The 22,633-nt window shown below is 41.2% G+C and overlaps 1 protein-coding gene across 17 annotated transcripts in view; it reads right to left on the bottom strand.

The window, feature by feature from the left end:
* Positions 1-22,633, bottom strand: part of LOC139371169 (eukaryotic translation initiation factor 4 gamma 3-like) — a 75,794-nt gene that overhangs the window by 51,646 nt on the left and 1,515 nt on the right. The window lies entirely within an intron of this gene.

The raw sequence follows: 22,633 nt of genomic DNA, 5'->3' as shown, positions 1-22,633 counted from the left end.
TAAAGAGCCCCTTAACCAGGGACAGTCTTTCTATTTCCTGATAGGGTTGTTACCATGTGATCACGGGTCATGACCGATGTGAATGCAACCTGATTAACTTTCACAAATTTCACAGTATTTACTGTATATTCTTACTGTGTATATATTTCCAACATCACTACTTTTAATTACTCATTTGTTAACCTTTTTGGGATAGGGGGCAGCATTTTCACTTTTGGATGAAATGCGTGCCCAGAGTGAACTGCCTCCTACTCTGTACCAGATGCTAATATATGCATATTATTATTAGTATTGGATAGAAAACACTGAAGTTTCTAAAACTGTTTGAATGATGTTTGAGTATAATAGAACTCATATGGCAGGCGAAAGACCTGAGGAAAAATCAAACCAGGAAGTGGGACATCTGAGGTTTGTAGTTTTTCAAAGCTTGGCCTACCTACACATTGAAATATGGATGAGGTTGCACTTCCTAGGGCTTCCACTAGATGTCAACAGTCTTTAGAAACTGGTTTGAGGATTCTACTATAAAGGAGGGGCTCATAAGACCTATGAGTCAGTGGTCTGGCAGAGAGCCTTGATCTCATGACGCGCTCTCCCGACAGAGCTACTTCTCGTTCCAGTGCTTTTTCTGAAGACAAAGGAATTCTCCGGTTGGAACATTATTGATGTTTTATGTTAAAAACATCCTAACGATTGATTCCATAGATCGTTTGACATGTTTCTAAAGGACTGTAACGGAACTTTGAGTTTGTCTGGATGAAGTGCCTGCGCCTCATGAAGATGGATTACTGGGCTGAACACACTAACAAAAAGTGGCTATTTGGACAAACGATGGAACTTTATGGAACAAATCAGTCATTTATTGTCAAACTGGGATTCCTGGTAGTGCCTTCTGATGAAGATCAAAGGTAAGTGAATATTTATGGTGTTGTTTCTAACTTTGTTGATTCCAAAATGGCGGATATTCCTCTGGCTGTTTTGGGTTCTGAGCGTCGTTCTCAGATTATGCTTTTTCCGTAAAGTTTTTTTCAAATCTGACACAGCGGTTGCATTAACTTAAGGTATAGGGGGCAGCATTTTCACTTTTGGATAAATAGCGTGCCCAATTTCAACTTCCTGCTACTCATGCCAGGAATATAAGATGTGCATATTACTAGTAGATTTGGATAGAAAATACTCTGAAGTTTCTAAAACCGTTTGCATCATGTCTGTGAGTATAACAGAACTTATGTAGCAGGCAAAACCCAGAGGACTAACCGTTCAGATTTTGTTGTTGTTGGTCTCTGTCTTTTCAACGATTTCTCATTGGCAAATTATATTTCTTAGGAACTGTTTTCAGTTCCTACCGCTTCCACTGGATGTCACCAGTCTTTGGAATTTGGTTGAGGTTATTCATTTGTGCAATGAAGAAGTAGGCCATCTAGGAACTGGGTAACACTGTAGATTGCGCAAGACGTGAAAAGTAGCATGGTTTGTTGTCTTCCTGTATTGAACACAGATAGACCCGTCTACAATTTGATTGATTATTAACGTTTAAAAATACCTAAAGTTGTATTACAAAAGTAGTTTGAAATATTTTGGCAAAGTTTATGGGCAACTTTTGAAATATTTTGTAGTGACGTTGCGTATTTTGGAAGCTGTTTTTTTCTGGATCAAACGCGTCAAATAAATGGACATTTGGATATATATGGACGGAATTAAATCGAACAAAAGGACCAATTGTGATGTTTATGGGACATATTGGAGTGCCAACAAAAGAAGCTCGACAAAGGTAATGCATGTTTTATATTTTATTTCTGCATTTTGTGTAGCGCCTGTAGGGTTGAAATATGCTACCCTCTTTGTTTACTATTTAAAGCCTTTTGAGAATCTGACACGTTGGCTGGATTCACAACGAGTGTAGCTTTAATTGAGTATCTTACATGTGTGATTTAATGAAAGTTAAATTCATAAAAATTATTTAAAAATCTGTCACGCTGCATTTTCCCTGTTTTTTGCCCAAGTGGGACGCAACCGTCCCCTATCCTAAAGAAGTTAAGGAGAAGTCTAGCTTTAATTCTGTGAGTAACACTAGTATCTTTTATCAATGTTTATTATGAGTATTTCTGCAAAATGGCCGGATGTTTTGGAATCAAAACATTACGGCTCGTAAGGCAGGGTAGCCTAGTGGTTAGGGTGTTGGACTAGTAACCGGAAGGTTGCAAGTTCAAGCCCCCCACCTGACAAGGTACAAATCTGTCGTTCTGCCAGTTAACCTAGGCCGTCATTGAAAATAAGAATTTGTTCTTAACTGACTTGCCTAGTTAAATAAAAGGTAACAAAATAATAAAAAAATAAAAGAGCCAATGTAAACTGAGATTTTTGGATATAAATATGCACATTATTGAACAAAAAATACATGTATTGTGTAACATGATGTCCTATGAGTGTTATCCGATGAAGATCATCAAAGTGATTCATTTTATCTATATTTCTGCTTTTTGTGACTCCCGTCTTTGGCTGGAAAAATGGCTGTGTTTTTTCGACTTGGCGGTGATCTAACATATGTTATGTCATATGTTGTGCTTTAGCTGTAAAGCATTTTTGAAATCGTACACGATGGGTAGATTAACAAGATGTTTATATTTAATTTGCTGTATTGGACTTGTTCATGTGTTAAAGTTACATATTTCTAAAAAATATTTTAGAATTGAGCGCGCTGCCCTTTCAGTGGAATGTTGTCGAGGTGTTCCGCTAGCGGAACCCCTGCGCTAGAAAGGTAAATATTTTGATCAAGTGTACTGCACTGTTGAGACCTTGAAAGTAAGCATTTCACTGTACCATTTACACCCTGTATCCTGTGCATGTGACAGTGATGAGGAGGATGAAAAGATGGAGAGGGGAAATGCCAGACAGATAGAGGAGCTCAGTAACCTGCTCAGGCAGTTTGTTGGGTCTTAGAGGCACACACAATGGTCACATGATTTCAGGGAAATAGAACGCCTGGCTTTCTTCTTTCCCCTCTGACACTTTTTAGTTATTCCCTAAATCCCGCCCTCCTCCCCTCAATCCCATTCTTTCCTTGCCTGCAGGGGCTCTCGTCTCCCCTGGCTTCCCGCCAAAACCAACACTCCTCCCAATACGTTTTATAACAGTGGAACTGGAGACAGCAGCTACACAGCATAACAAGGGTCTGCTATAGGTTTCCACACTTAATGCGCGCAGATATACACGTGTACTGGGAGTCAGATTACTCTAAACAATGTGCACCTTTTGGTAACATGGTACCTCACCGGTCCAGACTCCCAAATAGCAGCATTCATAACAGGGCGACAGAGGTTCTTGTTGTCTTCTCATTTGTTGTGAAAGCAAATTCAGTTGCCAGATGCGTCAATGGATTCACACGTGTTAACAAAATAGCCTCTTTATTGAGGTAAAATGTACTTACTATGACTGATGTGGTTGTCCCTCCTTGCTATTTTAAAGATGAATGCACTAAGTTGCTCTGGATAAGAGCATCTGCTCAATGACTAAAATGTAAATGTCTTCCCTTGCTAGCAAGTTGGCTAAACACTGCAAACTATGTAGCCTTTTAATTTCCCACATCGCCATGTGAAATAATCTGATGTATAATGAAATAATATGCCCTGGCAAATATTTTTATACTTGCCGATGTAACCTACAACATTATGCCAATTTGATATGCTGCTTCAATGTATTCACTCTCATATTTCAAAATATAATGTAAAAAAGAGAAGAGAAGAACACATCTGTTTAAGTTTCCAAATAGGCTAGAAAGAATGTACCACTTCTAAACAAAATACCTTTTGGGGGGATTCTAATAAGGCTACAATGTTGTTTGGTTTATTGTTTGAAAAGTCGCTGAGATTATATTTGGTTATCAATGCAAAATAGGCCGCTTATTTAATGTCAATCTAAACCGAGACAGCAATCTTGAAATTGGAGGTTATTTTGAAGTTGATTAGCTTCCCACATCAGCACATTCCCACATAAATATTTGTATACTTGCTGGTGAAACCTACAACATTATGCCAATTTGGTATGCTACTTCAATGTATTTAAAAACTAGAATGTCATCCTATTTTGGTCACATAGAAAAAGCACATCTCTCGCAGTTGTTTTTAACCAATAGCCTGGAATAAATAGTTATTTCTTCTAAACAAAATACATTTTGGGGAGATTCTAATAAGGCTACAATGTTGTTTGGTTTATTGTTTGAATAGTTGCTGAGATTATATTTACTTATCAATGCAAAATAGGTTACTTTGATGTAGAGCCTATAGATCAGATTAAGGAACCAAGCAAGTTTAATTGCCTACACAACCATGCCCCCATGGCTATACAAGGAATGATATGGCACGTTACATTTTTCATGTGGTACCGAGTACAGAGAATGTCACAGCGCACAAGGAGCCACCCCTTTTGTGACAAAAAAACGACACTGCACTACAGTCTCCGTAGGGTATTAATAGCCCTTATGTGGAAGAGAGAATACAGTATGAAATTAAAATAAAACACTTGGAGCTACTAAATAAAGCCCCCCCCCCAAAAAAAATAAAAAATAATATTGAGTGGAGATTCCTACTGCGAGTGTGACTTCACTAACCTTTAACATGGGCAGGGTGATGGCTGTAGCTACAGTCTAGGGATAAAACAGACAGGAGTGAATCCTGATGCCGTGCGGTCTTGTGTGGTGTGTGTGAGGGGCTGGAGGGAAGGAGGTAGTGACAATAAGGGAATCTGATTCGCAAGCAGCAAGGACGTTTCCTCCAGGGGTCAGAGGTTAGCAGGCCACGCAACGGCAGATGGTAAAATGATCAGATGAGACGAGACAGCTGACACCACCAGGGATTTGGCAGGAGGGACCACATGACTCTTACTGGAATTACAATTTGATCTGAGTCCTGCAATTGCTATGTAGTGATGAATTGCCGAACCAAATCCCTTCGCATGTGCAACACAAATATATATATTTACACCTTTATTTAACTAGGCAAGTCAGTTAAGAACAAATTCTTATTTACAATGACGGCCTAGGAATAGTGGGTTAACAGCCTTGTTCAGGGGCAGAACGACAGGTTTTTACCTTGTCAGCTCGGAGAGTCGATCTAGCAACCTTTCGGTTACTGGTCCAACGCTCTAACCACTAGGCTACGAGCCCCACAATATGATTCATTAAATAGTGTAAATCCATTGTTGCATTAGGCAACATGTGGCTTAGACTTGAATCTAAAGGGTAACTGGAGGGGAAAGAAGATGGCGCCGACAGAGAGTATTTTGTTTATTTTATGTAACATACATGTATTGTGTAACATGAAGTCCTATGAGTGCCATCTGATGGAGATCAAAGGTTAGTGATTCATTTTCTCTGTATTTCTGCTTTTTGTGACTCCACTTTTTGGCTGGAAAATGGCTGTTTTTTGTGACTAGGCGCTGACCTAACATAATCACATGGTATGCTTTCGTCATAAAGCCTTTTTGAAATCGGACACTGTGGTGGGATTAACAACAAGTTAACCTCTTTGATCTCTAGGGGCGCTATTTCATTTTTGGATAAAAAACGTTCCCGTTTTAAGCGCGATATTTTGTCACGAAAAGATGCTCGACTATGCATATTCTTGACAGTTTTTGAAAGAAAACACTCTGAAGTTTCAGAATCTGCAAAGATATTGTCTGTAAGTGCCCCAGAACTCATTCTACAGGCGAAGCCAAGATGATGCATCAACCAGGAAATGAGCAGAATTTCTGAAGCTCTGTTTTCCATTGTCTCCTTATATGGCTGTGATTGCGCAAGGAATGAGCCTACACTTTCTGTCGTTCCCCCAAAGTGTTAGCAGCATTGTGACGTATTTGTAGGCATATCATTGGAAGATTGACCATAAGAGACTACATTTTCCAAGTGTCCGCCTGGTGTCCCTGCGTCGAAATTGGAGCGTAAAGCCAGGTGCAATTATTTTTCCATTTGAGAGCAAGGAGAAACCAGGCTTCCACGAAGGATATATCATTGAAGAGATATGTGGAAAAACACCTTGAGGATTGATTCTAAACCACGTTTGCCATGTTTCAGTCGATATTATGGAGTTAATTTGGAAAAAAGTTCGCGTTTTGAGGGCTGAATTTTCGTTTTTTTTTTTTTTTTTTTTTTTTTTGGTAGCCAAATGTGATGTACAAAACGGAGCTATTTCTAATACACAAAGAATCTTTTTGGAAAAACGGAGCATCTGCTATCTAACTGAGAGTCTCCTCATTGAAAACATCAGAAGTTCTTCAAAGGTAAGTTATTTTATTTGAAGGCTTTACTTGTTTTTGTGATAGTTGCCTGCTAATGCTAACGCTAATGCTAACGCTAAATGCTACGCTAGCTAGCTACTGTTACACAAATGATTGTTTTCCTATGGTTGAAAAGCATATTTTGAAAATCTGAGATGACAGTGTTGTTAACAAAAGGCTAAGCTTGAGAGCTAGCATATTTATTTCATTTCATTTGCGATTTTCATGAATAGTTAACGTTGCGTTATGGTAATGAGCTTAGGTCTATAAATAGAATCCCGGATCCGGGTTTGGTCGTCGCAACAGGTTAATCTTTAAAATGGTGTATAATACTTGTATGTTTGAGGAATTTTAATTATGAGAGTTCTGTTGTTTGAATTTGGCGCCCTGCACTTTCACTGGCTGTTGTCAAATCGATCCCGTTAACGGAATTTCAGCCATAAGAAGTTAACAAAGTAGACAAAATTAGTGCAAGAGTTGCTTTCCAAAGAGGTATCCGGGATTGTAACATACTCGGGTCTCACGGAGACATGGCTAGCTGGGGACATGTTGTCGGAGTCCGTACAGCCAATAGGATTTTCCGTGCATTGCGCCAACAGGAACAAACATCTCTCTGGTAAGAAGAAGGGCAGGGGTGTATGGTTTCATGATTAACGACTCATGGTGTAATTGTAACAATACACAATAACGCAAGTCCTTTTGTTCACCATACCTAGAATTCCTCAATCAAATGCCGACAGTATTTTCTACCAAGAGAACTCTCCTTGGTTATCGTTACGGCCGTGTATATCCCCCCGCAAGCGGATACGAGGAGGGCCATCAAGGAACCACTGGACTATGCAAACTGGAAACCATATATCCGGAGGCAGCATTTATTGAGCTGGGAATTTTAACAAAGCTAATCTGAGAACAAGGCTACCTAAATCAGTATATCGATTGCAGTACACGAGCAACCAACTCGACCACTGCTACTTTAACTTCCGCGATGCATACAAGGCCCTCCCTCGCCCCCCTTTTGGAAAATCTGACCATGACTCCATTTTGTTGCTCCCCTCCTATAGGCAGAAACTAAAACAGAACGGGCCCGTTCTTAAGTCTATCCAACGCATCAAGATCACATGGACTGGGATATGTTCCGGGTAGCCTCAGGGAACAACATTGACGTATATGATGACTCGGTGAGCGAGTTTATAAGGAAGTATAAAGGAGATGTTGTACCATGTGGCTATTAAAACATTCCCTAACCAGAAACCGTGGATTGTTGGCAGCATTCGCACAAAACTGAAAGCATGTACCACCGCATTTAATCATGGCAAGGAGACTGGAAACAAGGCCGAATACAAACAGTGTAGTCATTCCCGCCGTAAGGCAATCAAACAAGTAAAGCGTCAGTATAGAGACAAAGTGGAGTCACAATTCAACGGCTCAAACACGAGACGTTCGTTTCAGGGTCTACAGACAATCACGAATGACAGAAAGATAACCAGCCCCGTCACAAACGTCTTGCTCCCAGACAAATTAAACAACTTCTTTGAGTGCTTTGAGGACAATACAGAGCCACCGACAAGGGCCCGCTACCAAAGACTTTGGGCTCCCCTTATCCGTGGCCGACGTGAGTAAAACCCTCACAGGGCTGCCGGCACAGACTGCATCCCTAGCTGCGTCCTCAGAGCATGTGCAGACCAGCTGGCTGGTGTGTTTACGGACATAATCAATCCCCATCCCAGTCTGCTGTCCACACACGCTTCAAGATGGCCACCTTTGTTCCTGTTCCCAAGAAAGCTAAGGCAGCTGAACTAAATGACTACTTCTGTCATCATGAAGTGCTTTGAGAGACTAGTCAAGGATCATATCACCTCCACCCTACCTGTCCCCCTAGACCCACTCCAATTTTCTTACCGCCCCAATAGGTTCACAGACGATGCAGTCTCCATCACACTGCCCTATTGCATCTGGACAAGAGGAATAACTATGTAAGAATGCTGTTCATTGACTACAGCTCAGCATTCAACAGCATAGTACCCTCCAAACTGATCATTAAGCTTGAGACCCTGGGTCTAGACCCCTGCTATGTGCAATTGGGTCCTGGACTTCCTGACGGGTCACCCCCAGATGGTGAAGGTTGGAAACAACATTTGCTGTCAACACTTTTCTGACCCTCAACACTGGGGCCCCACAAGGGTGTGTGCTCAGCCCTCTCCTGTTCTCCCTGTTCACCCATGACTGCGTGGCCATGCATGCCTCCAATTCAATCATCAAGTTTGGAGACGACACGAGTGGTAGGCTTGACTACCAACAACGACGAGACATCTTACTGGGAGGAGGTGAGGGCCCTCGGAGTGTGGTGTCAGGAAAATAACCTCACACTCCATGTCAGCTAAACAAAAGATGATTGTGGACTTCAGGAAACAGCAGAGGGAACACCCCCCTATCCACATCGATGGAACAGTAGTGGAGAGGGTAGTAAGTTAAGTTCCTCGGCGTACACATCACAGACAAACTGAATTGGTCCACCCACACAGACAGCATCGTGAAGAAGGCGCAGCAGTGCCTCTTCAACCTCAGGAGGCTGAAGAAATTCGGCTTGTCACCAAAAGCACTCACAAACTTCTACAGATGCACAATTGAGAGCATCCTGTCGGGCTGTATCACCGCCTGGTATGGCAACTGCTCCGCCCACAACCGTAAGGCTCTCCAGAGGGTAGTGAGGTCTGCACAACGCATCACCGGGGGCAAACTACCTGCGCTCCAGGACACCTACACCACCCGATGTCACAGGAAGGCCATAAAGATCATCAAGGACAACAACCACCCGAGCCACTGCCTGTTCACCCCGCTATCATCCAGAAGGCGAGGTCAGTACAGGTGCATCAAAGCTGGGACCGAGAGACTGAAAAACAGCTTCTATCTCAAGGCCATCAGACTGTTAAACAGCCACTACTAACATTGAGTGGCTGCTGCCAACACACTGACTCAACTCCAGCCACTTTAATAATGGGAATTGATGGGAAATGATGTAAAATATATCACTAGCCACTTTAAACAATGCTACCTAATATAATGTTTACATACCCTACATTATTCATCGCATATGTATATGCTGTACTCTATATCATCTACTGCATCTTTATGTAATACATGTATCACTAGCCACTAACTATGCCACTTTGTTTATATACTCATCTCATACGTATATACTGCACTCAATACCATCTACTGTATCTTGCCTATGCTGCTCTGTACCATCACTCATTCATATATCTTTATGTACATATTCTTAATCCCCTTACACTTGTGTCTATAAGGTAGTAGTTTTGGAATTGTTAGCTAGATTACTTGTTGGTTATTACTGCATTGTCGGAACTAGAAGCACAAGCATTTCGCTACACTCGCATTAACATCTGCTAACCATGTGTATGTGACAAATAAAATTTGATTTGATTTGAAAAGAGATGATCGTGGACTTCAGGAAACAGCAAAGGGAGCACCCCCCTATCAACATCGAAGGGACAGCAGTGGAGAAGGAGGAAGGTTTTAAGTTCCTCTGTGTACTGTACATATCACCGACAAACTGAAATGGTCCACGCACACAGACAGTGTGGTGAAGAAGGCACAACAGCGCCTCTTCAACCTCAGGAGGCTGAAGAAATTTGACTTGAACCGAAAACCCACACTAACTTTCACAGGTGCACAATTGTGAGCAGCCTGTCGGGCTGTATCCCCGCCTGGTACGGCAACTGCACCACCCACAAACACAGGGCTCTCCAGAGGGTGGTGCAGTCTGCACAACGCATTACAAACTACCTGTCCTCCAGGTAGGGCTGGGCTGGGCGATATGGCCAAAATATCATAGCATGGTATTTTTCAAATTTGACGGTATTTTATGTTTTTGATTAATAAAAGTTCTAAATTTGCTTTATAAGTAGTGCGTGACCCTAGGGTGGCAACACATATATTCTAAATTATTTCAATGGGTCTTTCTCTAGTCGGATTGTTTTATACTGTTCAATTCAACTTCAAACGAAAATCATTTCCTGCATTACCAGCACTCATTTTCAATCATTTCCACACTGCCACGATATGGGCAAAAATACTTGTCCTTATTTTTAACCAAATGTTGCCATTGCAATTTAGAACAAAACACTTTAATATAATTCTAGCTAGAATATAAATAATAGTGGGCACTTTGAATACAGTGTTGTTTGACATGACAACGAATGAAAATGCCATGGACGAGTTATTGTGACAGGGTGAAAACCAAAGTGGTGTTCAGTGTTTCCTAGGTGACCCTATAATCTTTGGCTACATTAAGTCTTTATTCATATAGCCAACATACTCATGCTTCACCTTTTCCTCTTTGATTTAGAAGATACTGTTCCACAAACAACATGCTGATTTATGCCTCCACCAGTATTTGTATTAACTAGCTACGTTCGCTCTGACTAGCGATTAGCATTAGTGGCTAACACAATTTAGCTTAACTTGCTAAGAAAAGACAAACTAGCTGTTTGCAGATGTAAGAAACAAACTAATATTGTAATTATAGAACTCATGTGGATTTATATTAAGATCTAAGTGGAAACATTGTTGTCATCAACATTGTTGCATGTGCTGCATTGACCATGTAGACTGAACGCAAGTGCCTCGTGGTCAAGCAACAACAAATGCTCCTTGAGTGACAGGGGGCGGGGCTAGGTCTGTGTGGAAAGCGGCATGGAGATAGTGTGGAAAGGGATGACTCAAGTAGAGGAGTAAACTATAAAAATGGACGTCACACACACAGCGTATCACATTTAACAAACCAAACATTAAAATACCGTTATAGAAAGTAAAGTAAAAACCCAAACCGGTTCGTGCATAAATACCGGTATATAGTTAAATATGGTATAGCGCCCAGCCCTACCTCCAGGATACATACACCTGATGTCACAGGAAGGCAAAAAATATCATCAACGACAACCACCCGAGCCACTACCTGTTCACCCCACTATCATCCAGAAGGCGAAGTCAGTACTGGTGCATCACAGCTGGGACAGAGAGATAGAAGTGTTTTTTCAATCTCAAGGCCATCAGATTGTTAAAACAGCCACCACTAGCACAGACAGGCGGCTGCCTACCTACAGACTTGATATCATTGGCCACTTAAATAAATGGAACACTAGTCACTTTAATAATGCCACTTTAAGAATGTTTACATATCTCGCATTACTCATCTCATATGTATATACTGTATCCTTCACTATCTATTGCATCTTAGCCACTCTGTCACTGCTCATCCATATATTTAAGACATATTCTCATCCCATTCCTTTACTAGATTGTGTGTATTAGGTTTTGTTGTGGAATTGTTAGATAGATACTGCTGCACTAACAGCTAATGTCTGATCTAGAAACATAAGCATTTTGCTACACTCGCAATAACATCTGCTGACCATATGTATGTGACCAATAAAATTTGATTTGAACTGTTAACAAAGGCCATATTATTTTAGCTACCCTATTTTGTTATACAAGCCCAATTCCACTGGGCCTTATAATTACATACATACCCACATATTACCCTCAGAGGCACTGGCACTAGGGCTGTGATGGTCATTACATTTTAGATGACGGTTACTGGTCAGCCAAATGACTGCAGTCCCCGAAGACTTGCTTGCTACAACACCTTGCTTGTTTCAGAAGAAGAAACAAAACGTTGTAGAGTTCATCCAAACAGACTCTGCCTAGAAGGCAAGCATCCCGGAGTCGCCTCTTCACTGTTGACATTGAGACTGGTGTTTTGTAGGTACTATTTAATGACGCTGCCAGTTGAGGTCTTGTGAGGTGTCTGTTTCTCAAACCAGACTCTCTAATGTACTTGTCCTCTTGCTCAGTTGTGCACCGGGGCCTCCCACTCTTTCTATTCTGTTTAGAGCTAGTTTGCGCTGTTCTGTGAAGGGAGTAGTACACAGCATTGTAAGATATCTTCAGTTTCTTGGCAATTTCTCACATGGAATAGCCTTCATTTCTCAGAACAAGAATAGACTGACAAGTTTCAGAAGTAAGGTCTTTGTTTCTGGCCATTTTGCACCTGTAATCAAAACCACAAATGCTGATGCTCCAGATACTCAACTAGTCTAAAGAAGGCCAGTTTTATTGCTTCTTTAATCAAGACAACAGTTTTCAGCTGTGCTAACATAACTGCAAAAGGGTTTTCTAATGATCAATTAGTCTTTTAAAATGATCAACTTGGATTAGCTAACACAACCTGCCATTGGAACACAGGAATGATGGTTGCTGATAATGGGTCTCTGTATGCCTACATAGATATTCCATTAAAAATCAGCCACTCCAGCTACAATAGTCACTTACAACATTAGTGTCTACACTGTATTTCTGATCAATTTTATGTCATTAAAAAATGATTTTTTTGTGCTTTTCTTTCAAAAACAAGGACATTTCTAAGTGACCCCACACTTTGAACGGTAGTGTTGCAGTTCTGAGGGTTATTTTTATTTTCATGACGGTCTTCAACCATAACCGTCAGTTACAAGGTTAACTGTAATTGTGCCAGCCCTAACTGGCACCCCCCATTCAACCCTGCAAGCACCAGCTACAGCCATGAGTTGCTGACCACACTAATTAGTAATCAGTCTGAGCTTCATTTAGTTTCTGCAGCGAGAGCGGAGGAAAATATGTCATCTATTAGAGTTACAAAAGACCAAGGGATCAGATGAGAGAAAATGAATGTCTGTACAATTATGCACAGCCAGGTAATCAGCTCATTGCTACATGTGACCAATAGGGACTGGATAACAAGTGAGCTTTAGCAACCTAGGCTACAACTTCATTAGAAAACATGTCATGTTTTGATGCAGCAGACAGAACACAGTGAAAGTAGGGAAGGGAAACCATGGTCTGCCCCAGACAACCTTTTTACATACATGTAAAACACTGATCTGTGAAGGGCATAGAAGGGCACCTATCACAGCTCAGTAGACACGGATGTTAACAAAAACCAACCCCTCTAAGTCACTCTGCTCCTTTGCCTCCTGCCAGGTCAGCCCAGACCTGTAACCTAACCCCTATGCCCATCTCAAGTACAGGTTCAGGTTTCCAGGCTCTGATACAGATCATCAGGTTCTGCAAGTCTAGTAGTTCATTACCAATCATTTTGGGGCAACTGCTACAGGCAATATCCGGCACTCTATCCCGATCCCTATTTTGCCTTTGAACGTACAGTAGCCAAGACCCTCCACTGCCCAGTCCCATTTAGAGCCAGCAAAGGGGGAAAAGACACCGTGTCCCTGTATCATCATGTAAAGCCACTTATGTGCGGAGTGTGTATGTAGGAGGGAGAGAGAGAGAACCGTGCTGATAGAATAAGAGAAAGGAAAGGGAGAAGTTCAGTGTTAGAAAGTCAAATCAGATTTTCTGCTGACTTGACTGTTCTGCAGACAAATTAGATCACCTAAAAAGTGTTTCTGTGAGAACATATTCAGGACAAAATCTCAAATGACCTTCTGAATCACCAGACTACACAGAATGCCCAAAGAAAAAGGAGTCACTTGCAAGAGTTAAAAATTCATTACACTTTACAATGACAAGGATCAGACAATTACTTTTGTTATAGAATTGATATGCTAAGTTTACTACAGCATCTTCTCCTCTACCCATCTAATAGCACAGTGACTAACCCTGAGGATCCCTTCCAGTCTGTAATTGTAGCAGCCTGGAGCTATAGCCTACCTGAGGCTGAGTGCACTGGGTTCAGAGTGGAGGAACAGGAAGTGACTGGAGACAGCCAAGATGGTGCAGACACAAAACCACCCCTTCACTGTGCTCCTTTCCGCTGTCCCACCAGACCAGGTTCTCACTGCACTGAATAAACACAAGGTTCAAGACGCTGTCTGCTATGGCCTGGGACTGCCATCTCACTACAGTTACTACTGACAATGCATAGGAAGTTAGCTTATTCAGACCGCTTTAGCAGATCTTGGTTCTTGAGAAAATGTATACTTGACTGTAATTTTAACGAGAAGTCTCCTGTGTTTAGTAAGAACCATCAGAGGTATTTAGAAATTATACAGAGGTATTTAGAAATGTTCAATACCTTCAATTTGTTTTGTTTTTTGGGGTGCCCTAAAGCTCATGCTATGCCACTGCTTATTACTAAGTTAATACATTCTCTCAACATCAGGGCTCCAGCTATGCATTTGGTTGGCTAACTTCATAGCAAACTGGTTAGCTTGCAAGATCAAGCTTCTTGGTTACAGCAAAGACAAATCAATCCCCTCCTAGATAAAGATCCCTGCTTCCCGAATTAGTTTTATGAGCCCCCCATTTGGAAAGAAATAATCAATTTCATAAAAATAAAATAATCTCAACCTACACACAATACCCAATCAATGACAAATAGAAAACAGGTTCAGTCATTATCTTTTGTTTAAATCGTTAAAAAAATTACAAAAACATACTCGAAATTGAGCTCAGGTGCATCCTATTTCCAGTGATCATTCTTGAGATGTCTCTTCAACTTAATTGACGTCCACCTGTGGTTAATTCAATTAATTGGACATGGTTTGGAAAGGGCACACACCTGTCTATATAAAAGGTCACAGTTGACAGTGCATGTCAGAGCCAAAACCAAGCCATGAGGTTGAAGGAATTGTTCATAGAGCTCCGAGACAGGATTGTGTCGAGGCACAGATCTGGGAAAGGGTACCAAAACATTTCTGCAACATCCAAGAAAGCAGTGACATTCATCATTCTTCAATGGAAGAAGTTTGGAACCACCAAGACTCTTCCTAGAGCCGGCCGCCCGGCCAAACTGAGTAATCAGGGGAGAAGGGCCTTGGTCAGCGAGGTGACCAAAAACCTGATGGTCACTCTGACAGAGCTCCTCTGTGGAGATGGGAGAACCTTCCAGAAGGACAACCATCTCTGAAGCACTCCACCAAATCAGGCCTTTTCGGTAAAGTGGCCAGACGGAAGTCACTCCTCAGAAAGGCACATGACAGCCCGCTTGGAGTTTGACAAAAGGCACCTAAAGAGACTCAGACCATGAGAAACAAGATTATCTGGTCTGATGAAACCAAGATTGAACTCTTGAACTCCTGAATGCGTAGCGTAGCATCTGGAGGAAACCTAGCACCAACCCTACGGTGAAGCATGGTGGCAGCATCATGCTGTGGGGATGTTTTTCGGTGGCAGGGACTGGGAGTCTAGTCAGAATCGAGGGAAAGATGAACGGAGCAAAGTACAGAGAGACCCTACGGTGAAGCATGGTGGCAGCATCATGCTGTGGGGATGTTTTTCGGTGGCAGGGACTGGGAGACTAGTCAGAATCGAGGGAAAGATGAACGGAGCAAAGTACAGAGAGATCCTTGATGAAAACCTGCTCCAGAGCGCTCAGAACCTGACTGAGGCGAAGGTTCACCTTCCAACAGGACAACAACCAAGACAACGCAGGTGTGGCTTCGAGACAAGTCTCTGAATGTTCTTGAGTGGCCCAGCCAGAGCCCTCAAACATCTCTGGAGAGACTTGTAAATAGCTGTACAGTGATGCTCCCCATCCAACCTGACAGAGCTTGAGAGGGTCTACAGAGAAGAATGGGAGAAACTCCCCAAATATAGGTGCGCCGAGCTTGTAGCGTCATATCCAAAGGCTGTAATCACTGGTGGTTCAAAATACTGAGTAAAGTGCCTGAATACTTAAGTAAAATGTGATTTCAGTGTTTTATTTTTAATACATTCAAATAAATAAAAGTCAATATGGGGTATTGTGTGTGTGTGTGTGTGTGTGTGTATTGATGAGGGCAAAAATCTATTTAAATCAATTTTAGAATAAGGCTGTAACGTAACAAAATGTGGAGAAGGTCAAGGGGTTTGAATACTTTCCGAAGGCACTTTATACAGTTGAAGTCGGAAGTTTACATACACTTAGGTTGGAGTCAATAAAACTTGTTTTTCAACCACTCCACAAATTTATTGTTAGCAAACTATAGTTTAAGTAATTTTTACAACAATTGTTTACAGACAGATAGTGAAATTATCACAATTCCAGTGGATCAGAAGTTTACATACACTAACAGCATGGAAAATTTCAGAAAATGTCATGGCTTTAGAAGCTTCTGATAGGCTAATTGACATCATTTGAGTCAATTGGAGGTGTACCTGTGGATGTATTTCAAGGCCTACCTTCAAAAATTGTAGACTTCCACAAGTCTGGTTCATCCTTGGGAGCAATTTCCAAACGCCAGAAGGTACCAACAATAGTACGCAAGTATAAACACCATGGGACCTCGCAGCTGTCATACCGCTCAGGAAGGAGACGCGTTCTGTCTCCTAGAGATGAACGTACTTCGGTGCGAAAACTGCAAATCAATCCCAGAACAACAGCAAAGGACCTTGTGAAGAGATTCTGGAGGAAACAGGTACAAAAGTCTCTATATCCACAGTAAAAACGAGTCCTATATTGACATAACCTGAAAGGCCGCTCAGCAAGGAAGAAGCCACTGCTCCAAAACCGCCACTGGGAATGTGATGAAAGAAATAAAAGCTGAAAGAAATAATTCTCTACTATTATGACATTTCACATTCTTAAAATAAAGTGTTGATCCTAACTGACCTAAAACAGGGAATTTTTACTAGGATTAGATGTCAGGAATTGTAAAAAACTGAGTTCAAATGTATTTGGCTAAGGTGTATGTAAACTTCACACACAGAAAATTATAACGCAACACGCAAAAATGTCAGATTTTACTGATTTACAATTCATAACGAAATCCGTCAATTGGCTGTCCTTTAGGCTGTCGTAAATAAGAATTTGTTCTTAACTGACGTGCCTAGTTAAATGAAATAAATTCAGAAGTTTGGACACCTCATTCAAGGGTTTTTATTTTTACTATTTTCTACATTGTAGAAAAGACATCAAAAGTATGAAATAACACATATGGAATCATGTAGTACCAAAAAAACATTAAAGATTATTCAAAGTAGCCACCCACTTGGTGAACAGATGATCTATGCATGTATGGTTCCCACCATGAAGCATGGAGGTGGTGGTGTAATGCTGCTTTGCTGGTGACACTGTCAGTGATTTATTTAGAATTCAAGGCACACTTAACCAGCATGGCTACCACAGCATTCTGCAGCAATTAGCCATCCCATCTTGTTCACGCTTAGTGGGACTATCATTTGTTTTTCAACAGGACAATGACCCAACACACCGCCAGGCTGTGTAAGGGCTATTTGACCAAGAAGGAGAGTGATGGACTGCTGCATCAGATGACCTGGCCTCCACAAGCACCCGACTGAAACCCAATTGAGATGATTTGGGATGAGTTGGACCGTAGAGAGAAGAAAAAGCAGCCAACAAAGTGTTCAGCATTAGTGGGAATTCCTTCAAGACTTGGAAAAGCATTCCAGGTGAGGCTGGTTGAAAGAATGCAAAGAGTGTGCAAAGCCGTCATCAAGGCAAAGGGTGGCTACTTTGAAGAATCTAAAATATATTTAGATTTGTTTAACACTTAGTGTGTCTTCACTATTATTCTACAATGTAGAAAATAAATTAAAATAAAGAAAAACCCTTGAATTTGTAGGTGTCCAAACTTTAAACTGGTACTGTATATATATGTGTATATATAATTTAACAAAGCTAACAGACTGAATTTCAATATCTGACCCCTCCGTGGAAAAACAATCTGTTCCAGTTTCCATTGCGAGGTTTTTAGTCTTCCCCTTTAAATTGCAATAGAAAGGGGCCCCTCAACATTGATTGACTGGGGTTAGAGGAATAAAAAGCCACGGATCCGGAGATGAAAAAGACGAGTATCAAGTTGTTTTTGATTGGTCCAAAGCACAGAAACTCCTCCAAATGTTACCACCTAACACGGAAATATGGAAGAGATACAACCAAGAGAGGCGCGGTCTAAACTTGCAACCATTACAACAAACTAATGTTCTTATTTAAGCAACAATTAGGTACAAGCATATTAAGGTTGCAATATTGTAAAGAACAATCTAATGAATAATTTTATGTGATTCATAATGACATAGGCTACAGAAAACAAGGTTTAGACATACATTTTGGAGCACCCTCTTGAAATTACCCATATTTCATTCGAGCATTGAGCGAACACCCTACATACTTTTGGGGCATTGAGTAAGTGAATGAGAGAAATTATATCCCCACATTACACATTAAAATAGCAAACTTGTAAACAATGTCACAATGTGCGGCATATGGATGCAGTGTCGAAAATGTGTATAAAATATACTTTTTGGCCAATACTGCTGTTGACGGTTTTAAATCATAGCAACATGTAAGCAAAGGTCCGTGTATGCTAGCTAATTTACATACGGGTCTGAATACCTACGTAAATAAGGTGTTGTTTACAGTTAAAGTCAGAAGTTTACATACACCTTAGCCAAATACATTTAAACTCAGTTTCACATTTCCTGACATTTAATCCTAGTCACAATGACCTGTCACAGGTCAGTTAGGATCACCACTTTATTTTAAGAAAGTGAAATGTCAGAATAATAGTAGAGAGAATTATTTATTTCAGCTTTTATTTCTTTCATCGCATTCCAAGTGGGTTGCCTTTAAATTGTTTAACTTGGGTCAAACGTTTTAGGTAACCTTCCAAACTTCCCAAAATAAGTTGGGTGAATTTTGGCCCATTCCTCCTGACAGAGCTGGTGTAACTGAGTAAGGTTTGTAGGCTTCCTTGCTCGCACACGCCTTTTCAGTTCTGCCCACATATTTTCTATAGGATTGAGGTCAGGGCTTTGTGGTGGCCACTCCAATACCTTGACTTTGTTGTCCTGAAGCCATTTTGCCACAACTTTCGAAGTATGCTTGGGGTCATTTTCCATTTGGAAGACTCATTTGCGACCAAGCTTTAACTTCCTGACTGATGTCTTGAGATGTTGCTTCAATATATCCATCCACATAATTTTCCTCCCTTATGATGCCATCTATTTTGTATAGTGCACGGTTGGGGTGGTGTTCTTCGGCTTGCAAGCATCCCCATTTTTCCTCCAAACATAACGATGGTCATTATGGCCAAACAGTTATATTTCTGTTTCATCAGACCAGAGAACATTTGTCCAAAAAGTACAATCTTTGTCCCCATGTGCAGTTGCAAACCGTAGTCTGGCTTTTTTATGGAGGTTATGGAGCACTGGCTTCTTCCTTGCCGAGCGGCCTTTCAGGTTAAGTCGATAGAGGACTCGTTTTACTGTGGATATGGATACTTTTGTAACTGTTTCCTCCAGCATCTTCACAAGGTCCTTTGCTGTTGTTCTGGGATTGATTAGCACTTTTCACACCAAAGTACATTCATCTCTAGGAGACAGAACGTGTCTCCTTCCTGAGCAGTATGACGGCTGCGTGGTCCCATGGTGTTTATACTTGTGTGCTATTGTTTGTACAGATGAACGTGGTACCTTCAAACGTTTGGAAATTGCTCCCAAGGATGAACCAGACTTGGTGGTCTACAATTTTTGAAGGTAGGCCTTGAAATACAGCCACAGGTACACTTCCAATTGACTCAAATTATGTCAATTAGCCTATCAGAAGCTTCTAAAGCCATGACATCATTTTCGGGAATTTTCCAAGCTGTTTAAAGGCACAGTCAACTTGAGTGTATGTAAACGTCTGACCCACTGGAATTGTGATACAGTGGATTATAAGTGAAATAATCTGTCTAAACAATTATTGGAAAAATGACTTGTCGTGCACACAGTAGATGTCCTAACTTACTTACCAAAACTATAGTTTGTTAACAAGAAATGTGCGGAGTGGTTGAAAAATGAGTTATGATTCCAATCGAAGTGTATGTAAACTTCTGACTTCATCTGTATATTTAATACATTTGCAAAAATATCTAAAAAATTATTTTCACTTTGTCATTATGAGGTATTGTGTGGTATTGAGGGGTAAAAACACAATTGAAACCATTTTAGAATAAGTCTAACGTAACAAAATGTAGAAAAAGTCAAGGGGTCTGAATCCTTTCCGAATGCACTGCAAATCTTTTGCCTTGCCCATTCACTTCTGAATTGCACACATACACAATCCATATCTAAATTGTCTCATTACTTTAAAATCCTTCTTTAACACATCACCTCCCCTTCCTCTACACTTATACAAGCAGATTTAACAAGTGACATCAATAAGGGATCATAGCTTTCATCTGGATTCACCTGGCCAGTCTCATGTTGTGTTAACTCAGTATACACATCACAAAGTTTTCTAGATAAAAGCACCATACACAGAAGAATATAGAGCATACATACAAAACCACACTCACATTACATCAGTCTAGATTTGTATAAAGCTCTTTTGATGGTGGACATGCTAGCTAGCTGTTGTGTGGATAAGTCCAACTTGTTCTAGAGCAATGGTCCAAAGAACTGCAGACTGCCTTGGAAGGCCATGGTCCCATTGGTCATAAGCTTTGGCTGCTGCTCTGGTGCACCCCCGGAGGATGGGTGAAGACTCCCACCTGAACTGGTCTGACATGTATTCAGCCAGTTTGTGCTGTCGCCTTGAAAACAATCACTAGGGTGTTATAATGGATCCTGTCCGTCGGTGGTTTGATTCCAGATTTTTGCAGAAAAACCTTTTTCTTTATGTGTTCCCTCCGTGAATTCCCAGTCATGATACCAGCAGCCCTGTTGATGATACCCTGTAGCTGGATAAAACCTGTCTTATTGCACTGATGTAGGGTGGGAAGCCATATCGTGGCACAGTTGTCCAGGTGAGTCATCATGGTGGTAGTAGATTGTCAGGAGGCTGCCCTTGGAGACAAAGTCCCTTTACCTTTTTAGAGCGCCAAGCCCAGAAAGCCATTTCCCTGTGACCAGGCCAGCATGTTCATTCCAGTGTAGGTGTGGGTCCAACTTCTTCCCCAGGTACTTTAAGCAGTTTACTTGTTTGTACGTTTTTTGTCTGTCTGTTATTGTAATAGATTTGGCTGCGTCTCAGCTTTTGTGGGATGCCAAACAGCATTTCCTTGGTCTTATGAGGGTGTAGGGAGAGCTTGTTATTAGCGAACTAAGACGCTTCCCTGTTGATGTCGTTTGACACTGCCTCCTCACACTCCCTGGTGTATTTGCTGAGTAGTATAGGATTGTCTCATCTGCAATTATGTATGCAGCATTTCTCCAGCACTGATGGAAAGTCATTTATGTAAATGCAGAACAGCAGGGATCCAAGCACATTCCCTTGTGGGACTCCATTCACCACAGGTACCTGGGCTAATTGCGTGCTCTGCAGTTTGTACTGACTTCTCCCCGTAAGTATGATGTGAATCACTTGATTGCAGTGCTGTCAAAGCCTAGTTTCACAGGCTTCCTCTGGAGTGTGGTTTGGTGTAGTGTCAAAAGCTTCCTCCAGATCCAAGAAGAGCGCTGCTGTGACCTGGCTGTTACAAGCCGACTTGATGTCCTCCACAACCTTTTGCACTGCTGTAGATGTGTATCTTTCTAAAGCAGCGTTGATAGGCTGTAAATAGGCCGTTGAGTGAGAAATAGTTGGCCACCCGTGTCTGCACCAGCCTTTACAACACTTTGGAGACAGCACAAAGAACTGATACTGGACTGTAGTTGGCCACATCCGATCTATCCCGACTTGGTGTTATATAAGCCGTTTTCTATTGACATGGGATTTCCCCAGTTGAGATTAACAGGTTGAGGATATGAGTCAGCTGACTCGCTATCACTGTGGCAGATTCCTTTAGAAGCCTGTAACGTTGTTAATGTTATTAAGCATGGATGAAGTGGTGATTAATGTATACAATTTAACTGTTCTTATGGCTTTTCTAATAGTCCTTTCACAACTTGAAGAAATGCCTTTGCATTGATTTTGTTATTTTTAAGTCACTCAGATAGCTTATGCCGTGTTCTTATGCTATGGCAAAATGTGTAGAATTGCAGGAAATGTACTTTAAAACTGGAAAATGTTCTCTGCCTCAAGGCTAAATGTGTAGAATTGCAGGAAATGTGCTTTCAAACAGCAATATTTTGTCCTTGCGGCCAAGAGGGCATCCTCTAAAACTTTTGGTCGGAGGCTGCACCATCGAAGATGATAAGACTCAAAGACTAGCACTCAGGAGACAATACTTCCATTATGACTGGACATTAGATCAAAACAATCATGTTTTAAATCATAAAAAGCCACTAGATCCTAACTTTAAATGGCCGGATCAAATGAATTAAGATTCAAAGTTGATATTCACAAAGTTCATACAAATCAAGCAAGGCACTTTGTTAGGAGATCCAATTTGGCAGAACAATTCCACTGGCTGGGATCAAAAGTGTTCACAGGGACAAGAGGTGTCTGAAGTGAGGAAAATGCTCTTGATCAATTTCT

This window comes from Oncorhynchus clarkii, chromosome 17, assembly GCF_045791955.1.
Source record: "Oncorhynchus clarkii lewisi isolate Uvic-CL-2024 chromosome 17, UVic_Ocla_1.0, whole genome shotgun sequence".
Classification (NCBI taxonomy): domain Eukaryota; kingdom Metazoa; phylum Chordata; class Actinopteri; order Salmoniformes; family Salmonidae; genus Oncorhynchus; species Oncorhynchus clarkii.
This window is presented reverse-complemented; position numbering and strand designations above follow the sequence as displayed.